Source organism: Schistocerca nitens, chromosome 5 (assembly GCF_023898315.1).
Source record: "Schistocerca nitens isolate TAMUIC-IGC-003100 chromosome 5, iqSchNite1.1, whole genome shotgun sequence".
NCBI classification, from domain to species: domain Eukaryota; kingdom Metazoa; phylum Arthropoda; class Insecta; order Orthoptera; family Acrididae; genus Schistocerca; species Schistocerca nitens.
In genome coordinates, this window is record NC_064618.1 from 307,147,432 (window position 1) to 307,169,009 (window position 21,578).

A 21,578-nucleotide genomic window follows, 5' to 3' on the forward strand; every position below is an offset into this window, starting at 1 on the left:
TCAAGCCTCTTGGAAGCAGTAAGACACACGTGACGCTCAGCGTTTAAAATGCGACGGGCTTGTGGCTGTTGTAATGTCTCTGTAGCTCTTAAGGCCGCCTGAGTTTTGTAACCAAGTTCCTCTGGACATGAGATTGCTCTGAGGTTTGCTGGATTCAAGTAGCACTCGCAGCTCGAATTTTCTTAGAACCAAGGCCATAAATCAGATATGCGATGCTTATAGTAACAGTTTTGAATACAGTTCTCGGTCTTTCCGTCCGATTTTATTGTTGTGTCTCCACCTAAACTCTCCAGCTATGCCAAGTGATGGAGCTCAATATCATAAACCACACGCACAACAACATCGGACTTGCGCTGTCGCAGAATAATCTATGGACACTGAGATTCGCCGACCATCGCACCAGCGTCGTGTGCATGCACTCACGTATACAATATTCAAAAATGTTAATAATACTCAAAAGATACACCTTTCTAAAATAGACTATGGTCTTCATCAAGGTTCAAGCTCTTTCCATACCATATCGGTTCACCGGTAGAGTCGTAAAAACCTAACAGAGTGAGGAAGAACTGAATAAGCATTGTATTGATTACGTTTAATGATATTACGTCGAACATATCAATCAATAAAATCATTTTCAGAAATATGAGATTCAAAAGTGAAGGAGTAAATAGGATTTCCAAAGAGTAAATATTTTTCCTTAATTTGCGTAATAGTTTTCAAATCAATAAATGTCGTGTGCAACAGACTTTGTAAAGTAGCCTATCTTCTTAATCAGGGTTCAAGCTCTTTCACGCCAAATTTCATGGATATTGTTGCAGCGTTTTAGTGGTGAAAACGTAACAGACAGAACCACTTTCGCATTTATAGGATTAGTATGGGAGTATGGATTGACATGGATTAAACACGTAGAGGATTGTACAAGCACTGTATTCAGTAATTTGAATCGTATTATGTACGACATGTCAAAAAATAAAATCTTTCTCACAGATATGATAAAATTCAAAAGTCAAAGAGTAAACAGCTTTTTCTAACAGTAATTACTATTCCATATTTGACCTTCGCGTTATATTCTTCATATAAGTAAATATGTTGCGCCACACTAGCCTATGTTCTTCGTCAGCTTTCAATGCTATCTCCATACCAAATTTTATCAAAATCGGTTCAGCGGCTTAATCTTGAAAGCGTTAACAGAGTTACTTTCGCGTTTATAATATTACATGGATTTAACCTGACAAGATCAGAGCTATCAAGAACACTCGTATATTAAACATTTTACATTGCATATATTGCAGTAAGCAAGTTATTCTGTACTTAGAAAACAAAGTTATAACACTACAGATTAAAGAAACACAAATACGCGCATTGTTTATATTACGGTAAGATAGCTTTTTAATTATGAGTGATAGCAGCAATAGGAATGGAGAAAGAGTTGGAGGAGGGAGGAAGAGAGCAGTGTGATAATACACAGTTAAAGAATATAAAGAAAATAAGGGAAGAGAACGTGGCGTGATTCATAGAGAAACGGAAAATGGAAGAAGCATAAATGGGAGGAGAGAGTAGCATTGACTTTACTATTTGACAGAGGGGACATTCACCATATACATGGAGACAGCTGTTGAACTAAATGAAATAAAATCGTCAGAACTTCTGAACGGTTTGCGTTAGAACGTTGAAACTGCGCGGTTGGCCGCGGGGTATGTTGGGAAATAGTGTGCGCTGTATGGTTTTTTTAGCGACAAAGCCCGCTTTCATTTGGGTGGGTTCGTCAACAAGCAAAACTGGCGCATTTGGGGGACTGAGAATCTGCATTTCACGATTGAGAAGTCTCTTCACTCTCCGTTGGTCACTGTGTGATGTGCAATGTCAAGTCACGGAATAATCAGTTCGATATTCCTTGATGGCACAGTGACTACCGAACGGTACGTGAAGGCTGTAGCTGATGTCTCGATTTGTCGAATCGCGAAAGGAAGCACGCTCCGAGAAATTCTGTGATAATTTCGGAGACGCTTCCTCACAAACGCTGTTCTATTGACGGGGAGCACACACCAGCGCGAGGGCTGTCTCGTTATACTAAACATACACTAAAGTGTCTCAAAAGAACGTTGTATGTAATGTGTCAAAATAAGAGATTGTAGTCTGTCGACAAAATCTTTTTTATTGAAATACACATTTTACGAATTCACTTCTTAACACTAATGTCATTTAAATCCAATCCAGCACGCCTATGGCACTCATTTAAAAGGTGAACAAAATTTTGCATGACTGTTTGGCATGTGGAGAACGGGATGGTTATCACTTCGTTAAGGATATTTTCTTTCATATACTTTAGATTTGACATATCCTCATAAGAATAAATTCATGGGACTCAACAAGACTGCGCGGGGGCCAATTTATGTCACCCTTCCTGGTGATCAATTTGCCAGGGACAATTTGACGAACTCGCAGTATAGACGCATTGGACGTGGGTGCTGTGGCTCTCGGAGACTCGCTTGGAGCTTCATTTACCAATCCACGATCACTGCATGACCAGTCGTCGAATCACCGTCTTTGTAAAATCCTCGCACACACAACGCGCAGTCTGCTCCCGCGAAGCGTTCCATTTTAGCTAAATTCCTATAGGCCAAGCAAGCGATGAACATATCTACCCCCCCCCCGCCCTCCCCCCCAGATTTGTTGCGCTTACGCAAAGAGCACTTCAAATATAAACACTCTTTCGAGACGCTCTGTACGTGCGAGGCCGCAGCTTCGGTCATGAATGTAAGTGCGCTGAGTAGCGTTCGAGACAGGCGCACGCCCTGCCTGTGCAGCATTACTGACAAGACACTCGAGCTCACACAACAGACGTGACTCGCGTGCATTCTAAGCATGCTTCAAGCATGTTAAGCAGAGCCTGCTGCTCCTGCTTCGGAGATTCACACAGAAAGTGTTGACTTCGCGTATTAGTTTTGTCTTCTCTGCCGTCACTTCTATATCTTTATTCTTCTCTTGCTGCCGGGTTTGACACTCTAGCAGCAGGTCCGGTCATCTCGTTGCCGGGCGTGAACTTGGTTGCCCAGTCCACTGACCAGCGGGTATGCCGGCGCCTGCACCGACGCATGGAATCTCGTGGCGAGCTCGCGGATGCGTCGCTTCAGCGTTGGGATTCCCGAGACATCGCGTAGCTGCCTCATGCTGAAATCTCGGGGCAGATGCAGCGCCAGCCGGAGGGCTTTGTTTTACACTGTTTGCAGTGACTTCGGGCGTTTTTGCCGCCTTTCCCCCCATCACGGCCTCGTACTCCAGCACTGGCCTGATGAGTGCCAGGTGGGCAGAGTTGTCGTGGGACTGAGTAGGGGGTGCAACAAGCGCATCCTTCAGAGCGCTTGGCCCCTCACCTCCCGGATATGTGGTCCCCAGATCAGGCTTCAGTCCAAGGTGACGCCGAGGTATTTACGAGTGAGAAACCACGGAATGGGGCCTCTTATGGCCCGCACTTGCAGCAGCGCATTTGGAACCCGCCTGCGCCTAAATACCATCGCTTGGCTTTTTGCTGCATTGAACTTGAGCTGCCATTTGGTGGCTCATGCTCCGATCAGCGTGCACATAGAGCGCGTGCAGGGCACAGTATCGTCGGCGCAGAGCGCAAGTTGAGCTCTCGGCGACGTCGCCAGTCTACAGAGAATACAGTAGGGGGCCGAGCACGGACCCCTGTGGTACTCCCGCTCGAATGTGGCGCCCTATTGACACGACTGGCCGGCCGGAGTGGCCGAGCGGTTCTAGGCGCTTCAGTCTGGAACCGCGCGACCGCAGCGGTGCCAGGTTCGAATCCTGCCTAGGCGTGGATGTGTGTGATGTCCTTAGGTTAGTTAGGTTTGAGTAGTTCTAAGTTCTAGGGGACTGATAACCTCAGATGTTAAGTCTCATAGTGCTCAGAGCCATTTGAACCATTTTTTGACACGCCTCCATCAGTACCCAGTCGAGCGTGCGACAAGGGTACCCCCAATAACAGCAGCTTGTACAGGAGACTATCGTGCCGTACACTTTATTTATTTAATCGTATGGCTAGGACTCCCCGTCGGGCAGACCGTTCGCGCGGGTGCCAGTCTTTCAATTTGACACCACTTCGTCGACCTGCAGTCGATGAGGAGGATGATGATGATGATGATGATGATGATGACAGCACAACACCCATTCGCTGCGCGGAGAAGATTCTCCGACCCAGCCGGGAATCGAACCCGGGCACAGAGGATTGACAATCCGTCACGCTGACCATTCAGCTACTGGGGGCGGACGTGCCACACACTGTCGAAGACTTTTAAGACGTCAAGGAGTACCGCTCTAAGCTACTCGTGAAGTTCCAGATATGCCATCGCCTGCCCCACCAGTCGCAGAAGTTGGTGCTGGGTCGAGTGATCGCGGCGGAAGCCAAACTGTTCGTCAAGAAGCAGGCTGTCACTGGCGTGACGGTGCAGCCGTTTGACGTATATCCTCTCGAAGATTTTAGAGAGGAAAAGCAGGAGGCCGAGCTCAAATTCCCTCGCGTTACGTATACAGGAGGAGCGGGCCACTTACAAAACGCTTATTGATTTCTACACTGGCAAAGGCGTAATTGTCAAGCGTTCGCTTGACGAAGCATTCAATCACTCGCCGCTATCACTTTCGCACACCTATCCACTACCTGAATTTTTCCTCGAAGGGGGCTTGGGTGCTTCCTTTTCAATGCAAAAAGAGCACCTTCCTATCTACAAAACAGCGCCCACAGGAATTTTTCAAAATGTCAAAATTTAGTTTTGACGACTTACACGAGACCCTTTAAAAATTCCCACTCCTGGTGTCATCGGCTTGTAGGACTTCAAACTTGGCACAGATTCCTCATCGAGTCTCCTTTAGACAAGATCAGTTTTTACCTTCGACCGAAATTGATAATAGATAATCTACAGTGATATGATCAGAATCTCAGACAACCACGATTAACTCAAAAAACACTACTCCGATTAAAAACGCCAATAGTCTCTTGAATATAATGTCTAACTCATTCAGGGATGGTTTAAAGCCCAAGTGACACATGCGGCGGCGTGGCCCACCGAATTCAGAGGGGACGCCAGAGGAGCCTCTAGTGCAAGAATTATACAGAGGGTGTAGGTCATTAGCGTTAGATTTACTTTCAAAGGAACAGCAACAGACCGTTGATGGAAGAATGGCAGAGGGCGGGGGAGGCAAGTTCGGAGCAGGACTCAAATGTCTATCTGCCTTCGCCTTACAGATTACGTGAATGGTAAGCTATAGATGAAAGATCTACAATGAAACTTTCCAATACTTTACGTTTGAATGTAGATCTAAGTGGAGACTTAACGTTTACGAAAAATTCCGTAAGTAAATTTCGTTGAGTAATAAATGAAATAGCACCATGTTTAACATTAGAAAATATAACGTCCAGATGAATATTAAACATTGCGTTAGCGAGAGTTATCTCCCGTAGCTTGCCACGAGTAGAGTAGTGTGGCCGATGCACAGTGACCAGTTTCCGTCCAAAGCACTGGGCGAGTTCTTCTGTTGGTTCGGAAGGGGAGGCCAACAGTGTTTGCCCCCTTTCGGCCTGTCGACGATTACAGAATCGAGGCGCATGACCTGCAGCCTTTCTCAAACAATTTTATAGAAACTTTTGGGTAAAAAAATCATTTTTGCTTTACTTGTAGCTTTGTATATCAGCTTCATGAAGATGTGCCCATCATTTCAATAATGGTCATAGTGAAACTTCCTGGCAGATTAAAACTGTGTGCCCGACCGAGACTCGAACTCGGAATGGTCATAGTTATTGACATATTTGTATGGAAGCAAGACATTCGAAAAAGTTGCAATTTAACCCTTTGTTGCATGACGGTACTTAAAAGTACCAGTAAGTTTTGACTCTCATTATTTTCTCGTAGTGCAGTTTCGTGATCTGAGAGCCTGTCGGTACGTAACAGTAACTCTGCTCTACTGTTTCATAGATGTTATTGTGCAATACATAGACCCCTCTGGAGGTCAGAGCTTGAAATTGTTTTTCGTGCGCTGCTGTGAAAACAGAAGATTGTATGTGCTTGTTTCCATGGTGTTGCCTGAATTTGTGCGCAATTTATTGAAACTTCCGTTGAGTTTTCCATTGTACGTACTTACCTTCTTTGTTTTTTTTTATAATAGTTTGAAGCATTACGTTACAAGTGAATGAGATAAAGTGGAAAATATAAGGCGGACTTATTAGTACCGTCAGGTTGTGCGAACACTTTATTGTAGCAACAGTGCGTCACCTCTCACTAGTTGTTCTGTCCACTTTTTCTCACACAGAAATCCGTAAATACATTTGCCTGTGGAACAATTAGAACAAACAGGAAAGGTTTGCCAGAGAATTTATTTAAAGAAAAATGTTTAAATCAAATCACAGAGAGTCATCTTTAGACCTAACGGTATTTCAATGGAAGGAAAATAAAGTAGTGTATTTTGCGTCAAACTTCCATGGCACTGAACAGAGCGTAGTGACAAGAAAACAGAAAAATGGAACTAGTATGACTATACCATGTCCAGTTATTGTATGTGATTACAATAAAAACATGGGTGGTGTGGATCATGCAGACAGATTACGTTCAACTTATGGTCTTGACAAGCGATCAAAGGAATGGTGGCACCGTCTCTTCCAGGGAGCAATAGAAGTTACTTTTGTCAATGCTTAGGTCATTTTCAGTGATCTACATGGAGCAGTGCCACTGCTGGAATTCAGGCGTGCTGTGGCACTAGGGCTAATGAATGAACAGCAAGTGCCAAATCTCAAAAAGAGAAACTCTGGTAAAGATGAAATAACTCTCCCAAAGAGAAGGAAGGATAACTTTTCTGTTCCGAAGGTTGTACGTCTTGGCAGCCGAGGAAACCATTTTGTAGTGTTCAGTTGTAAAAGAGGACGATACGAAATGTTTGCGAAAAATAAAATTCAGTCGAGACCACATTCACAATGTAGTACATGTAAAGTGTATTTGTGCTGCAGTGAGAAAAATAACTGTTTCCTACAATTTCATGAGGTATCACTAAATATGTGATATGTATATACTGTCAAAAATTTATAGCTAAGTTACTATGTATTGTGAAGTTGCTCTAGAATAAATTTATGCGAAATTTTTAAAAAAATCAGAAATATCATATTTCTGTTAATTAATTTTCTAATGTAAAAATATTTAATATTTATGTGGGATAAAGTACAAGTTATAAAAATTGGGGCATTTTTCTGCGCATGTTGTGATTCTGTCCATGGAGTCTGACGGTACTTCTGAGTACCACAAGAGAAAAAAGTTGTGAAAAATAAAATAAAATTTTACAAAAAATCCTACTCGTCATTTGAGGCCACAATAGCATAAATTCTGCAAGGAAAATGTTGAAAAGTAAATTTTTTCTTATGTCAGGAAACAAAGGGTTAAAATAAGGGTCGCTATGATGTTGCGTTTGATGCATATTACAATACATGATATGGTGCTACGTAAGAATTTTAGCTAATATGTTGAATTTTTCTGTAAACTTGTGTATAGGTCTCTATCTGTGACCAGTGTCGATAAAATTGATTCGATGTACCACACCCAATTGCGATCGCGAGCGCCAGCAGTGAAATATCCACAAAGTCCCTCATATTTCATAAACGGTTTGAGATATCGAAATGAGATTGTGGCAAATGATAGCACTCAGAGAGGAGAGTATTTTGCCGTATGGTTATTACGCACAACTTCATTATCTACCGTGTTTTTCCACTGACTAGAGACTTTTTCGATGAAAGAATTTAATTTTTAAGGGCTATCGATAATTGGTGAAAAGAGAAATGCTGTAGGTTTTGGAACAACATAACAAAAGACATTACACTTTATTTTTGTACCGAGGATATATTTCTTCATAAGCTAGTGACCTTATATTTCTTCAGTTCCTCACTTAATATAATTAATAAACTACTGTTTCAGAATTCTCTCGCAATTGCCTCTGCACATATGTTAGTGAGGTGACACTGTGTAAACTCTACTGTGTTTTGGCAAAGAAGCAAATTTTAACATGGCAAGGCAAAAGAAGCAAATCTTATCATGGCAGCAAGAGAAATCTATAGATATTACTCGAAATTCGCCAGTCATGACACTTATCTGCAAGCTACAAATGGTTAACAAGCCAGATGAAAAGAAATCGCTGCGTTTGTTGCATTTTCAACGGAATTTTTTACAGACATTAATCAAAGCAGAGATGATAGATCTTTTTGAATGATCCCCATGCAAGTGTGAGTGTGGAGGGGCTCCGCTTAATATTTACAAAAATGCGAGCTTAGGCTTCAGATTAGAACGACACTTTCCCTGCAGTGCTCGAGCTCGACACTACCCTGCCAGTAAACCCCGCGCTAACGCATTTCCCAATGTACCCTGCCGAGTGCGCTTTTATCGGCCACGATATTAGTATATCATCAAGCGAGATAGTGCAATGGTTCGCACACTGGACTCGTAACCAGAACAACTGTGATCCAAATACTTGACCTGTTATAATGATTAGGTTTTCAGTGGATCCATTACTTTGCTTCAAGCGCATACCGAAATGCTACTGCTACTTTTTTTTTCTCTTCATTTATCATGCCAATTTTGGATATCCTCCGTTCACCCTAAATCACTTCAGATTAAAATAGATCGTTTCTTCGATAGGCCATGGCCTGTGATTCCCATTATCCTATACAGACTGAGCTATTTCTCTGTACCTAATAACTTTACTGTCGATACCATGCGAGGTGGCTGAGTCATGAGGCACTGGACTCATATTCAGGACGGCGGCGGTCTTCGAGATTTACATTTTCCATAGTTTCCATAAATCGCTTAAGGGAATCTTCTGGGAATCTCATGGTCGATTTCTTTCCTCGTACCTTCCCTGTCCGAGATCAACCCCTTAATGCCTGAATAAATTTATTCACGGAAGAGAAAAATTAAAAATTGTGTCGCTCTATAAGTACCCGAAACGTCAGGAGCTGACAGCACTTTCAGAAGCGTTGGTAGCTTCGTGTAGAATCTGTACCTACCGGCACTGACTTCGAAAACAGTTACCCTTCCACTGATTACTGCCGCAATGGTGTGATGCGATTCCGCGACGTCCGGCCTTACGGGTTTCTCAGTCTCTAATGACCTCATCATCGAAGTGAGATTAAATCCCAATTTTTCTCGACTATCTTCTTCTCAATATCGACGAAACACTAAATGACTAAAACCATACCTAATACCTATGTACATATCTTTGAATTATAGTTCTGCTCAGGCGTATTGGGGCGGGTGGCTGTTATTGAACTGTTGCCAGATCGTTAGTCAATAGTTACTTGCACCTCTGTTACTCGTAATACTTTCTGCGTTGGTCAAAACCAATGTAATTACTTTTTGTGGAGAAATGTTGATTTAGACTGTGTCAGTCATATCGTTATGGAGCAATGATGTTTACATTATTTGAATTTAAAAGCATTTCGACATATGTATTCCCAGGTATCTGCACATTTCTAGTAATTTATTCATTCTGCATTTACAGCTGCCACCAACTTATTAAAAGTCCGTCATCAACCGGCACTATGTAGGTCTCATTCGCCATCGTTCATTTGACATCCTCACCGAACGAGGTGGCGCAGTGGTTAGCACACTGGACTCGCATTCGGGACAACGACGGTTCAATCCCCCGTCCGGCCATCCTGATTTAGGTTTTCCGTGATTTCCCTAGATCACACCAGGCAAATGCCGGGATGGTTCCTTTGAAAGGGCACGGCCGACTTCCTTTCCCATCCTTCCCTAATCCGAGCTTGTGCTCCGTCTCTAATGACCTCGTTGTCGACGGGACGTTAAACAGCAATATCCTCCTCCTCCTCCTCCTTGACATCCTCTTTCCACAAAGGCCTTCAAGAAACTTCTCTCTGCATTAAGCTCTCCAGCTACACACAACTGTGTTGCACATGATACTTTTCTGATGTCATCTACACAGTAGGACTGTTGATATTTTTAAAAATATCGGGGATCCGATATATCGATATTTAAACGATATCGTTATCGGCTCAACACATTTCGAAAAAGTATCGCTCTATCGACGGAAAAAAATGTAATGGCCTACAGAAATATCGGCTGCATGTTGTAAATATGTCTCTTTTGGAGCTGTATATTTAAGTATTGATTTATTACTAGATGTTCTGTAAATCAACACGCTAGCAGTCTGCTTATCCCCCTCAGAGCAAGAAATGAAAGGAAAAGATACACGTTTACGCTTGGCGATAACCACTTTGCTAACAATGGTAACTGCAGGCGAGTGGCTCAATGAAACTTGTCCGATGGCTATGTCGTTCGGTTGCGTCACATACCGGATTTTTCTGGACCACTTTGTGTCTCTGTTTTTTCACTTCTGTCTACGCCAGCGACCTAGCAGTTGCAGTGTCAAAATTTCGTGCTGAAGTTAAAAGTTGCAGTTTCCCGCACACGTGTCGAACGATCTTGCCATTTAGATTTTTGTTCATCGGTTTTAGAAACTGTTTTTGAAGAATGCCGACGTGAAGAAATAGCATACTAGCTGTATCAAAATTGTTTTCATTAAAGCAATTGGTGTGCTATTTCTTCACATCGGATATCTTGTTATTCCATTCACACCAACACCCCCCAGTGAAATAGGAGTGCTTCTTTGTGCCATCTATATTTGCTTCACACATTCAACCAAAAACACTGAACGTTATGAAAACTTAAAAAATAGTAAGACTCCTTCACACAGTGAAAGTAAAATCATGTTCTGCTACAACTTCAAAAGAACAACTTCAAAAATTTATAGAAAATTGCGAAAAAAATATAAGATAAAATAAAAATATTGGCCCTCAGTATTGTTGTTTTGATATCGAAATATCGGTGGATGTAATGTCGCAGGTGTATATCGATACCTTTTAGGAAAAGTATCGATTCATCGATGTCTTGTCAACTACTCTACTACACTGTACCGTTAGGTCCCTCGTGAGAAACTGAAGCGAAGTCTCGAGGACTATTGCTTTAGCCATTGACAAAGATTTGCTTGAGATATGTATGTAAAGCGTTCATCTACTGATCTTCGAAGCATTGCAGAAAGTATGTTGACACGAAGTGAAGTTTCGTGTATTAGCTACGGTCTTCATTCACTTCTAAACTCAGTAATACATTACTATGTTTCTTCTTTGACTAGGGGGTGACTAAGCAAAGCACTTACCGGCATTCTCTTCATGGGAGTGAACTCTCTTAAGCCATATAGATTGCGTGGAAAGTAGGTATTTAAGGAAAAGAACGCGTGAATATAGTTTCGTGAATACTGACATAGTCTCTCTATTTCAGAGTTCCAAGGACAGCCGGTTTCCCGTGACGGGCGAAAGGTAAGGAAAATCATTTATTTCGTACTATGACACCAACACTTCTAGCATAAATATAGCAATGAGGCTGAACTTTCTTAGTTCTGTGACGACGCAGTCTTTCGTGTAGCAGAAATCTGGGATCGTAAATGTGGTACCAAACGGCTTTGTTAGCCAGTGCAGAGTCCGTGACAACTGCAGCAGAAGCTCTGTTTTTGCGGTCCGATCTCTATAACACCAAAAGTAGATTCCCTTACAGGCTACGAATATATCTTGAATGATAACCAGCTTCATCAACACAGGGAAGAGTTTCGGGATAAATCCAGTACCAGCATTAATATTTCTGGGTGATGTTGTTTATTTTTGTACAATTATTCAAGGGTGCCCATACGATGGTTTGTACCGGCGGTGTGGTGGTGGGGGGAGGGTGTGTGGAGAATAGCTAGAGACCTGGGTGTGCCGTATTTTTAATAGTTTGGAACACGAATGGTGACTTGTAAGTAGCCATAAAGGAGTTCCGGTTCCGACCTTGTTAAAAACCTGCATAATGGCCACTTCTAAATCATTTTCTTAAAAAAAAAAAAACAAAAAAACACGAGACTACATTGTATTTTATCGTTTCCCTGAGACTGAGAGATCAGGCGGGGAGGAGGGACGGTGCGGCGCCAGGCCCCCTACTCCCCCCCCCCCCGCCCCCCCTCCCTGCCCCCCCCCCTCCCCCACGTGTATGGGCGCCCATGTACTTATTCAGTTATTGTTTCAGTTCGAATGTGGTGGCTATCGATAGTCGGAACGCGATATCAGCTCAAACAATATTCTGATGTTGATCGAATAAGATAAGCATGTCGCTGACTACCAACAATGGGCTACAGGGGAGCAATGTTGGAGCTTCCAGCGTTCGTAGTGCTGTATTATTTCGTTATAGGATATTTTTCTGTTGTAAAGATCTGATGATTTGATTAATGATCGAACAGAGCATGATAGAACCGGGTTGCAAATATGACTACACTTTCGAGTACACATGCGCGATTGTAAAAGAGCAAGGTATGATTATCTACTTGTCCTTACCCAATTCATGATATCAATTTTCTTCCTTTTCTGATTTCGTATATCAAAAATGCATAGGCCTTAGCTACAGAAAACGACAAAATTCGTATCTGCCCAATACACCATTAAATTCATTACTAACAGCGTGATTTACCAAATGCTGATGACAATAGTATGTTCAGTTCTTATGGTGACTTTTATTTGAAGAAATAATCTGGATTTACTATATGCAGAAACCACATGAACGTCAGGATTCAACGGTGTTAAAAAGTGTTTGTGTCAATTCTGAAATATCTTGTTTGGAAGACAGCGTTTTGCTCCTTCAGTCAAAGATTTAATTGTGGTTGGAAACCTAATACTTGAAAAAATATTCGTATTCAAAGTTTTCGTGTTCCAGGGTGTTTCAGTCTTAGAACGTAATTCTTTTCAAAAATTTGTGCCATTGTTTTGTAGACCTGACTAGTCCGTTTCTGAAAATGTATTCTTTCACCAAAAATAACGTGTTACTTTGTTAATTATTCAAGTTAGATGAATTCACTTTCTCGACAATTCGTAGCGAGCATTGAGAATCACCGTGCACATCAAAAACTTCAGTCGCATATAGTAGCATTTATCATTTTGTCTTCTTCTAATTACATAGATATTAGTTAAGCTGATTTCACTACCTGTTTTATCTTTGTCCCTTTGAATGTTCCTGCTCTTACGTTAATATCTAAAATCGCATTTTACCAGTTTTTAATGTCTGTAATATCCGCGCCTATAAATAGGCGTCGCGCACATAGTCAGTCAGTCAGTCTAGGTTCCATCATACCATCATAAAGTTTTCAGTCAGTGGTGGGCTAGCATTTTATTTAAGTATTCAGTGTTCGGTAATTAAAATGTAAAATTAGTATGTCTGTTGCGATTACATATTCAAAGTTTATAGCTGTTACGTCACAATCTGCTAGTGAATTTCTAAAATGTACAGCTAGTTCGTTGATATTTGCCACTCCCGAAATTTGGAAACTTCTTCAAGCAGATAGAGTTTACTGACTTCTGTTAAAATCCTGAGTCTCCTGTAGCTGGTCGTCGAACTAAACTGTGCATTAATAAATGCGAAGAGAAATGAAAACCAGTTTCTTTTTGTGTTGTGCATCTCATTTAATAACAGTTTGCCACCGTCCGCAACGACAGGAACAAGATTATAACAGAAATTCTATGAGACAGAGGCACATGAACCAGGTCGGTACCAGTTTTAATGGTTCCTCGTGCCGCACAAGTGTTGTGTGCTTCACTGTGAATCTTGGTGAGACGCTGGGAAACAAATGAACAAATAAAATAACAGTCTGGACGTAAATATTACTGTTCTTATATTACAATCTTCATTATCCATTTCATTAGGTAGCAGTCGTATATTTGACGACAAATAATAGGGGGGAGGAATACTACGAGCCGCAAGGGACGTCGTACCAGCAGTCAGTCAATATCCACGTTTTCGCCTCTAACGATTGATACTGGTTGTTTGTTGTTGTGCTCTTCAGTCCTGAGACTGGTTTGATGCAGCTCTCCATGCTACTCTATCCTGTGCAAGCTTCTTCATCTCCCAGTACCTACTGCAACCTACATCCTTCTGAATCTGCTTAGTGTATTCATCTCTTGGTCTCCCTCTACGATTTTTACCCTCCACGCTGCCCTCCAATGCTAAATTTGTGATCCCTTGATGCCTCAGAACATGTCCTACCAACCGATCCCTTCTTCTAGTCAAGTTGTGCCACAAAATTCTCTTCTCCCCAATCCTATTCAATACCTCCTCATTAGTTACGTGATCTACCCATCTAATCTTCAGCATTCTTCTGTAGCACCACATGTCGAAAGCTTCTATTCTCTTCTAGTCCAAACTATTTATCGTCCATGTTTCACTTCCATACATGGCTACGCTCCATACAAATACTTTCAGAAACGACTTCCTGACACTTAAATCTATACTCGATGTTAACAAATTTCTCTTCTTCAGAAACGATTTCCTTGCCATTGCCAGTCTACATTTTATATCCTCTCTACTTCGACCATCATCTGTTATTTTACTCCCTAAATAGCAAAACTCCTTTACTACTTTAAGTGTCTCATTTACTATCTAATCCCCTCAGCATCACCCGATTTAATTTGACTACATTCCATTATCTTCGTTTTGCTTTTGTTGATGTTCATCTTATATCCTCCTTTCAAGACACTGTCCATTCCGTTCAACTGCTCTTCCAAGTCCTTTGCTGTCTCTGACAGAATTACAATGTCATCGGCGAACCTCAAAGTTTTTACTTCTTCTCCATGAATTTTAATACCTACTCCGAATTTTTCTTTTGTTTCCTTTACTGCTTGCTCAATATACAAATTGAATAACATCGGGGAGAGGCTACAACCCTGTCTCACTCCTTTCCCAACCACTGCTTCCCTTTCATGCCCCTCGACTCTTATAACTGCCATCTGGTTTCTGTACAAATTGTAAATAGCCTTCCGCTCCCTGTATTTTACCCCTGCCACCTTCAGAATTTAAAAGAGAGTATTCCAGTCAACATTGTCAAAAGCTTTCTCTAAGTCTACAAATGCTAGAAACGTAGGTTTGCCTTTTCTTAATCTTTCTTCTAAGATAAGTCGTAAGGTTAGTATTGCCTCACGTGTTCCAACATTTCTACGGAATCCAAACTGATCTTCCCCGAGGTCCGCTTCTACCAGTTTTTCCATTCGTCTGTAAAGAATTCGCGTTAGTATTTTGCAGCTGTGACTTATTAAACTGATAGTTCGGTAATTTTCACATCTGTCAACACCTGCTTTCTTTGGGATTCGAATTATTATATTCTTCTTGAAGTCTGAGGGTATTTCGCCTGTCTCATACATCTTGCTCACCAGATGGTAGAGTTTTGTCATGACTGGCTCTCCCAAGGCCATCAGTAGTTCTAATGGAATGTTGTCTACTCCCGGGGCCTTGTTTCGACTCAGGTCTTTCAGTGCTCTGTCAAACTCTTCACGCAGTATCTTATCTCCCATTTCATCTTCATCTACATCCTCTTCCATTTCCATAATATTGTCCTCAAGTACATCGCCCTTGTATAAACCCTCTATATACTCCTTCCACCTTTCTGCCTTCCCTTCTTTGCTTAGAACTGGGTTGCCATCTGAGCTCTTGATATTCATACAAGTGGTTCTCTTCTCTCCAAAGGTCTGTTTAATTTTCCTGTAGGCAGTATCTATCTCACCCCTAGTGAGACAAGCCTCTACATCCTTACATTTGTCCTTTAGCCATCCCTGCTTAGCCATTTTGCACTTCCTGTCGATCTCATTTTTGAGACGTTTGTATTCCTTTTTGCCTGCTTCATTTACTGCATTTTTATATTTTCTCCTTTCATCAATTAAATTCAATATTTCTTCTGTTACCCAAGGATTTCTATTAGCCCTCGTCTTTTTACCTACTTGATCGTCTGCTGCCTTCACTACTTCATCCCTCAGAGCTACCCATTCTTCTTCTACTGTATTTCTTTCCCCCATTCATGTCAATTGTTCCCTTATGCTCTCCCTGAAACTCTATACAACCTCCGGTTCTTTCAGTTTATCCAGGTCCCATCTCCTTAAATTCCCACCTTTTTGCAGTTTCTTCAGTTTCAATCTACAGTTCATAACCAATAGATTGTGGTCAGAATCCACATCTGCCCCTGGAAATGTCTTACAATTTAAAACCTGGTTCCTAAATCTCTGTCTTACCATTATATAATCTATCTGATACCTATTAGTATCTCCAGGATTCTTCCAGGTATACAACCTTCTTTTATGATTCTTGAACCAAGTGTTAGCTATGATTAAGTTATGCTCTGTGCAAAATTCTACAAGGCGGCTTCCTCTTTCATTTCTTCCCCCCAATCCATATTCACCTACTATGTTTCCTTCTCTCCCTTTTCCTACTGACAATTCCAGTCACCCATGACTATTAAATTTTCGTCTCCCTTCACTACATGAATAATTTCTTTTATCTCGTCATACATTTCATCAATTTCTTCATCATCTGCAGAGCTAGTTGGCATATAAACTTGTACTACTGTAGTAGGCATGGGCTTTGTGTCTATCTTGGCCACAATAATGCGTTCACTATGCTGTTTGTAGTAGCTAACCCGCACTCCTATTTTTTTATTCATTATTAAACCTACTCCTGCATTACCCCTATTTGATTTTGTATTTATAAATCCGTAATCACCGGACCAAAAGTCTTGTTCCTCCTGCCACCGAACTTCACTAATTCCTACTATATCTAACTTTAACCTATCCATTTCCCTTTTTAAATTTTCTAACCTACCTGCCCGATTAAGGGATCTGACATTCCACGCTCCGATCCGTAGAATGCCAGTTTTCTTTCTCCTGATAACGACGTCCTCTTGAGTAGTCCCCGCCCGGAGATACTGGATTTATCTGAAACATGTACGTGTATCCACAAATAACGTATTCATGTTGTCTTTCGGTTTTTGAGGTCTCTCTTCAGCAATCGCAATTTCACAAGTAATACGTGAGTTATGACATATTTTGCATGCAATAGTATAAGTCTTATTTGGACCAAATGCGTTTCGCTTTATTTAAAAGCATCATCGGTGGCCTTTGTAACAATCATGGGTTTTTCATAAATTGGTTGAACGAGATCACAAACAGTCCTCATGTTTAAAATTGATAGTTTTCGGTACTATCGTTTTTTGACATTAATTATTTCCGTGTGCGGCTAGTACAGCGCAGTGTGTAGGATGCTTTTAAATAAATCGAAACGCATCTGGTTCAAATAAGACTCTTCAGTCGCAAAAGACGACACAACAGTCATATTACTTGTAAAATACTGGTGCACCTATGTAGTGTTTGTGAAGATGTAATTCATAAAACACAGCGTTAGATTTTCCTTTCTTGAGTCGTCACTCTTCCGATTGGTTTGATGCGTCCTGCCACGAATTCATTTTCTGTGCCAACCTATTCTCTCAGAGTAGCACCTCGAACCTACAATCTCAATTACTTGCTGGCTGTATTCCAGCCTGTGTCTTCCTGCCTCTGTCTTCCTCCACAGTTTTTACCTTCTACAGTTCCCTGTAGTACCATCAAAGATATTCCGTAATGTCTTATGTCCCTTCTTCTTGTTAGTGTTTCCGATTTATTCCTTTCCTCTCCGATCCTGCGCAGAACCTCCTCATCCCTTACATTATCAGTCCACCTAACTTTTCAACATTCGTCTGTAGCACTACATCTCAAATGCTTCAATTCTCTTATGTTCCGGTTTTCCCTCAGTCCATGTTTAACTACCATACAATGCTGTGCTCCAAACTTACATCCTCAAAAATTTCTTCCTCAGATGTTTGATACTAATAGGCTTCTCTTGCCCAGGAATGCCATTTTTTGCCAGTGCTTGTCTGTGTTTGATGTCCTCCTTGCTCCATTGGTTATTCCTTAACTTCGTGTACTTCTGACCATCAATCCTCATGTTAAGTTTCTCGCTGTTCTTATTTCTGTTACTTCTCATTACTTTCATATTTCTTCGATTTATTCTTATCCCATATTCTGTACTCATTACACTGTTTATTCCACTAAGCAGATCCTGTAATTCTTCTTCACTTTCATTCATGATAGCAATGTCATCAGCGAATGATATCATTGGTATTTTTTCACCTTGAATTTTAATTTTACTCCTGAACCTTTCTTTTATTTCCATCATTGCTTCTTCGATGTGTAGACTGATCACTAACGGTGAAAGACTACATTCCCGTCACACACTCTTTAATCTGAGCGCTTCGTTTTTGATCTACATCTACATCTACATTTATACTCCGCAAGCCACCCAACGGTGTGTGGCGGAGGGCACTTTACGTGCCACTGTCATTACCTCCCTTTCCTGTTCCAGTCGCGTATGGTTCGCGGGAAGAACGACTGTCTGAAAGCCTCCGTGCGCGCTCTAATCTAATTTTACATTCGTGATCTCCTCGGGAGGTATAAGTAGGGGGAAGCAATATATTCGATACCTCATCCAGAAACGCACCCTCTCGAAACCTGGCGAGCAAGCTACACTGCGATGCAGAGCGCCTCTCTTGCAGAGTCTGCCACTTGTGTTTATTAAACATCTCCGTAACGCTATCACGGTTACCAAATATCCCTGTGATGAAACGCGCCGCTCTTCTTTGGATCTTCTCTATCTCCTCCGTCAACCCGATCTGGTACGGATCCCACACTGATGAGCAATACTCAAGTATAGGTCGAACGAGTGTTTTGTAAGCCACCTCCTTTGTTGATGGACTACATTTTCTAAGCACTCTCCCAATGAATCTCAACCTGGTACCCGCCTTACCAACAATTAATTTTATATGATCATTCCACTTCAAATCGTTCCGCACGCATACTCCCAGATATTTTACGGAAGTAACTGCTACCAGTGTTTGTTCCGCTATCATATAATCATACAATAAAGGATCCTTCTTTCTATGTATTCGCAATACATTACATTTGTCTATGTTAAGGGACAGTTGCCACTCCCTGCACCAAGTGCCTATCCGCTGCAGATCTTCCTGCATTTTGCTACAATTTTCTAATGCTGCAACTTCTCTGTATACTACAGCATCATCCGCGAAAAGCCGCATGGAACTTCCGACACTATCTACTAGGTCATTTATATATATTGTGAAAAGCAATGGTCCCATAACACTCCCCTGTGGCATGCCAGAGGTTACTTTAACGTCTGTAGACGTCTCTCCATTGATAACAACATGCTGTGTTCTGTTTGCTAAAAACTCTCCAATCCAGCCACACAGCTGGTCTGATATTCCGTAGGCTCTTACTTTATCAGGCGACAGTGCGGAACTGTATCGAACGCCTTCCGGAAGTCAAGAAAAATAGCATCTACCTGGGAGCCTGTATCTAATATTTTCTGGGTCTCATGAACAAATAACGCGAGTTGGGTCTCACACGATCGCTGTTTCCGGAATCCATGTTGATTCTTACATAGTAGATTCTGGGTTTCCAAAAGCGACATGATACTCGAGCAAAAAACATGTTCTAAAATTCTACAACAGATCGACGTCAGAGATATAGGTCTATAGTTTTGCGCATCTGCTCGACGACCCTTCTTGAAGACTGGGACTACCCGTGCTCTTTTCCAATCATTTGGAACCCTCCGTTCCTCTAGAGACTTGCGGTACACGGCTGTTAGAAGGGGGGCAAGTTCTTTCGCGTACTCTGTGTAGAATCGAATTGGTACCTCGTCAGGTCCAGTGGACTTTCCTCTGTTGAGTGATTCCAGTTGCTTTTCTATTCCTTGGACACTTATTTCGATGTCTGCCATTTTTTCGTTTGTGCGAGGATTTAGAGAAGGAACTGCAGTGCGGTCTTCCTCTGTGAAACAGCTTTGGAAAAAGGTGTTTAGTATTTCAGCTTTACGCGTGTCATCCTCTGTTTCAATGCCATCATCATCCCGGAGTGTCTGAATATGCTGTTTCGAGCCACTTACTGATTTAACGTAAGACCAGAACTTCCTAGGATTTTCTGTCAAGTCGGTACATAGAATTTTACTTTCGAATTCACCGAACGCTTCACGCATAGCCCTCCTTACGCTAACTTTGACATCGTTTAGCTTCTGTTTGTCTGAGAGGTTTTGGCTGCGTTTAAACTTGGAGTGAAGCTCTCTTTGCTTTCGCAGTAGTTTCCTAACTTTGTTGTTGTACCACGGTGGGTTTTTCCTGTCCCTCACAGTTTTACTCGGCACGTACCTGTCTAAAATGCATTTTATGATTGCCTTTAACTTTTTCCATAAACACTCAACATTGTCAGTGTCGGAACAGAAATTTTCGTTTTGATCTGTTAGGTAGTCTGAAATCTGCCTTCTATTACTCTTGCTAAACAGATAAACCTTCCTCCCTTTTTTTATATTCCTATTAACTTCCATATTCAGGGATGCTGCAACGGCCTTATGATCACTGATTCCCTGTTCTGCACATACAGAGTCGAAAAGTTCGGGTCTGTTTGTTATCAGTAGGTCCAAGAGGTTATCTCCACGAGTCGGTTCTCTGTTTAATTGCTCGAGGTAATTTTCGGATAGTGCACTCAGTATAATGTCACTCGATGCTCTGTCCCTACCACCCGTCCTAAACATCTGAGTGTCCCAGTCTATATCTGGTAAATTGAAATCTCCGCCTAAGACTATAACATGCTGAGAAAATTTATGTGACATGTATTCCAAATTTTCTCTCAGTTGTTCTGCCACTAACGCTGCTGAGTCGGGAGGTCGGTAAAAGGAGCCAATTGTTAACCTAGCTCGGTTGTTGAGTTAACCTCACTGAAGGAACAAAGGCAAAGTCTGTAATGGCAATAAAATTGTCATTTTATTTGGTTGCAGGTACTTTGTCAGGCCTTCAGCCGTGTATTAATATTGTCTGTTTTATGTTCAGTATATGGCCTTCAGCCGAACTTCATAACAACTTTAAGATTAGGCCTTCAGCCATGTTTCATTGAAAATTCTTGTTGTTCTGTATTTAGGCTTTCAGCCGAGTTTGTTGCAGAATCTGTGGCTTTAATATGTAAATCCTTGTCTGTGTGGTTTCTATTTAATTATCTTGAATTCTTGAAACGGCCTTCAGCCGTGTTCTGTAGATGTATATCTTAAGGTTGTCTATAATTATTCTTGAGTAATTGATTGGGCCTTCAGCCAACAAGATACTTCAAGTTTTCTTAAGATGTTTTTCTGTTGTACTGTGTAAAAGCTTATCTTTAAAGTCTCTCTTTTATTATGTAAAGTATGTAAAGAATTTTTTTTAATCGGGCTTTCAGTCGAAGACTTAACATGAATTATCCTTAATACGGCCTTTAGCCGGAATTTGTAAATGCTTAGTTTTAAAGAACTTTCTTAGCTGATCTAAAATATTATGTCGGCCTTTAGCTGAGATGATGTTTTAATTTTACTTAAGTAAGGCCTTCAGCCGCTACTCTAAATCCTGTTGTTTTAAAAGCAATAATTTATACTTATTCTGGAGAAATTACTTGGGTCCTCAGCCGTGAAATGATCTTTGTTGTTTTAAAGAGAAAACTGTCCATTGATTTGAGGAATAAAGTTGTATGTGTTCTTGTATAACTAACAGTAATTGACCTTGGCCCCTTTCCACAAACTGGTCCGCTCTGTCCTGCGAAACCAGATTTCATGGACGGTGCAGCAAGA

The 21,578-nt window shown here is 41.4% G+C and overlaps 1 protein-coding gene across 4 annotated transcripts in view; it reads left to right on the forward strand.

The window, feature by feature from the left end:
* LOC126259224 (protein GDAP2 homolog) overlaps positions 1–21,578 on the forward strand; it is a 1,081,164-nt gene that overhangs the window by 628,823 nt on the left and 430,763 nt on the right. For all 4 annotated transcript variants that reach the window (XM_049955836.1, XM_049955838.1, XM_049955837.1 and 1 more), the window contains one exon: positions 11,328–11,365. The gene's annotated coding sequence lies outside the window, so the exon portion shown is untranslated. The remainder of the gene's footprint in view (positions 1–11,327; positions 11,366–21,578) is intronic.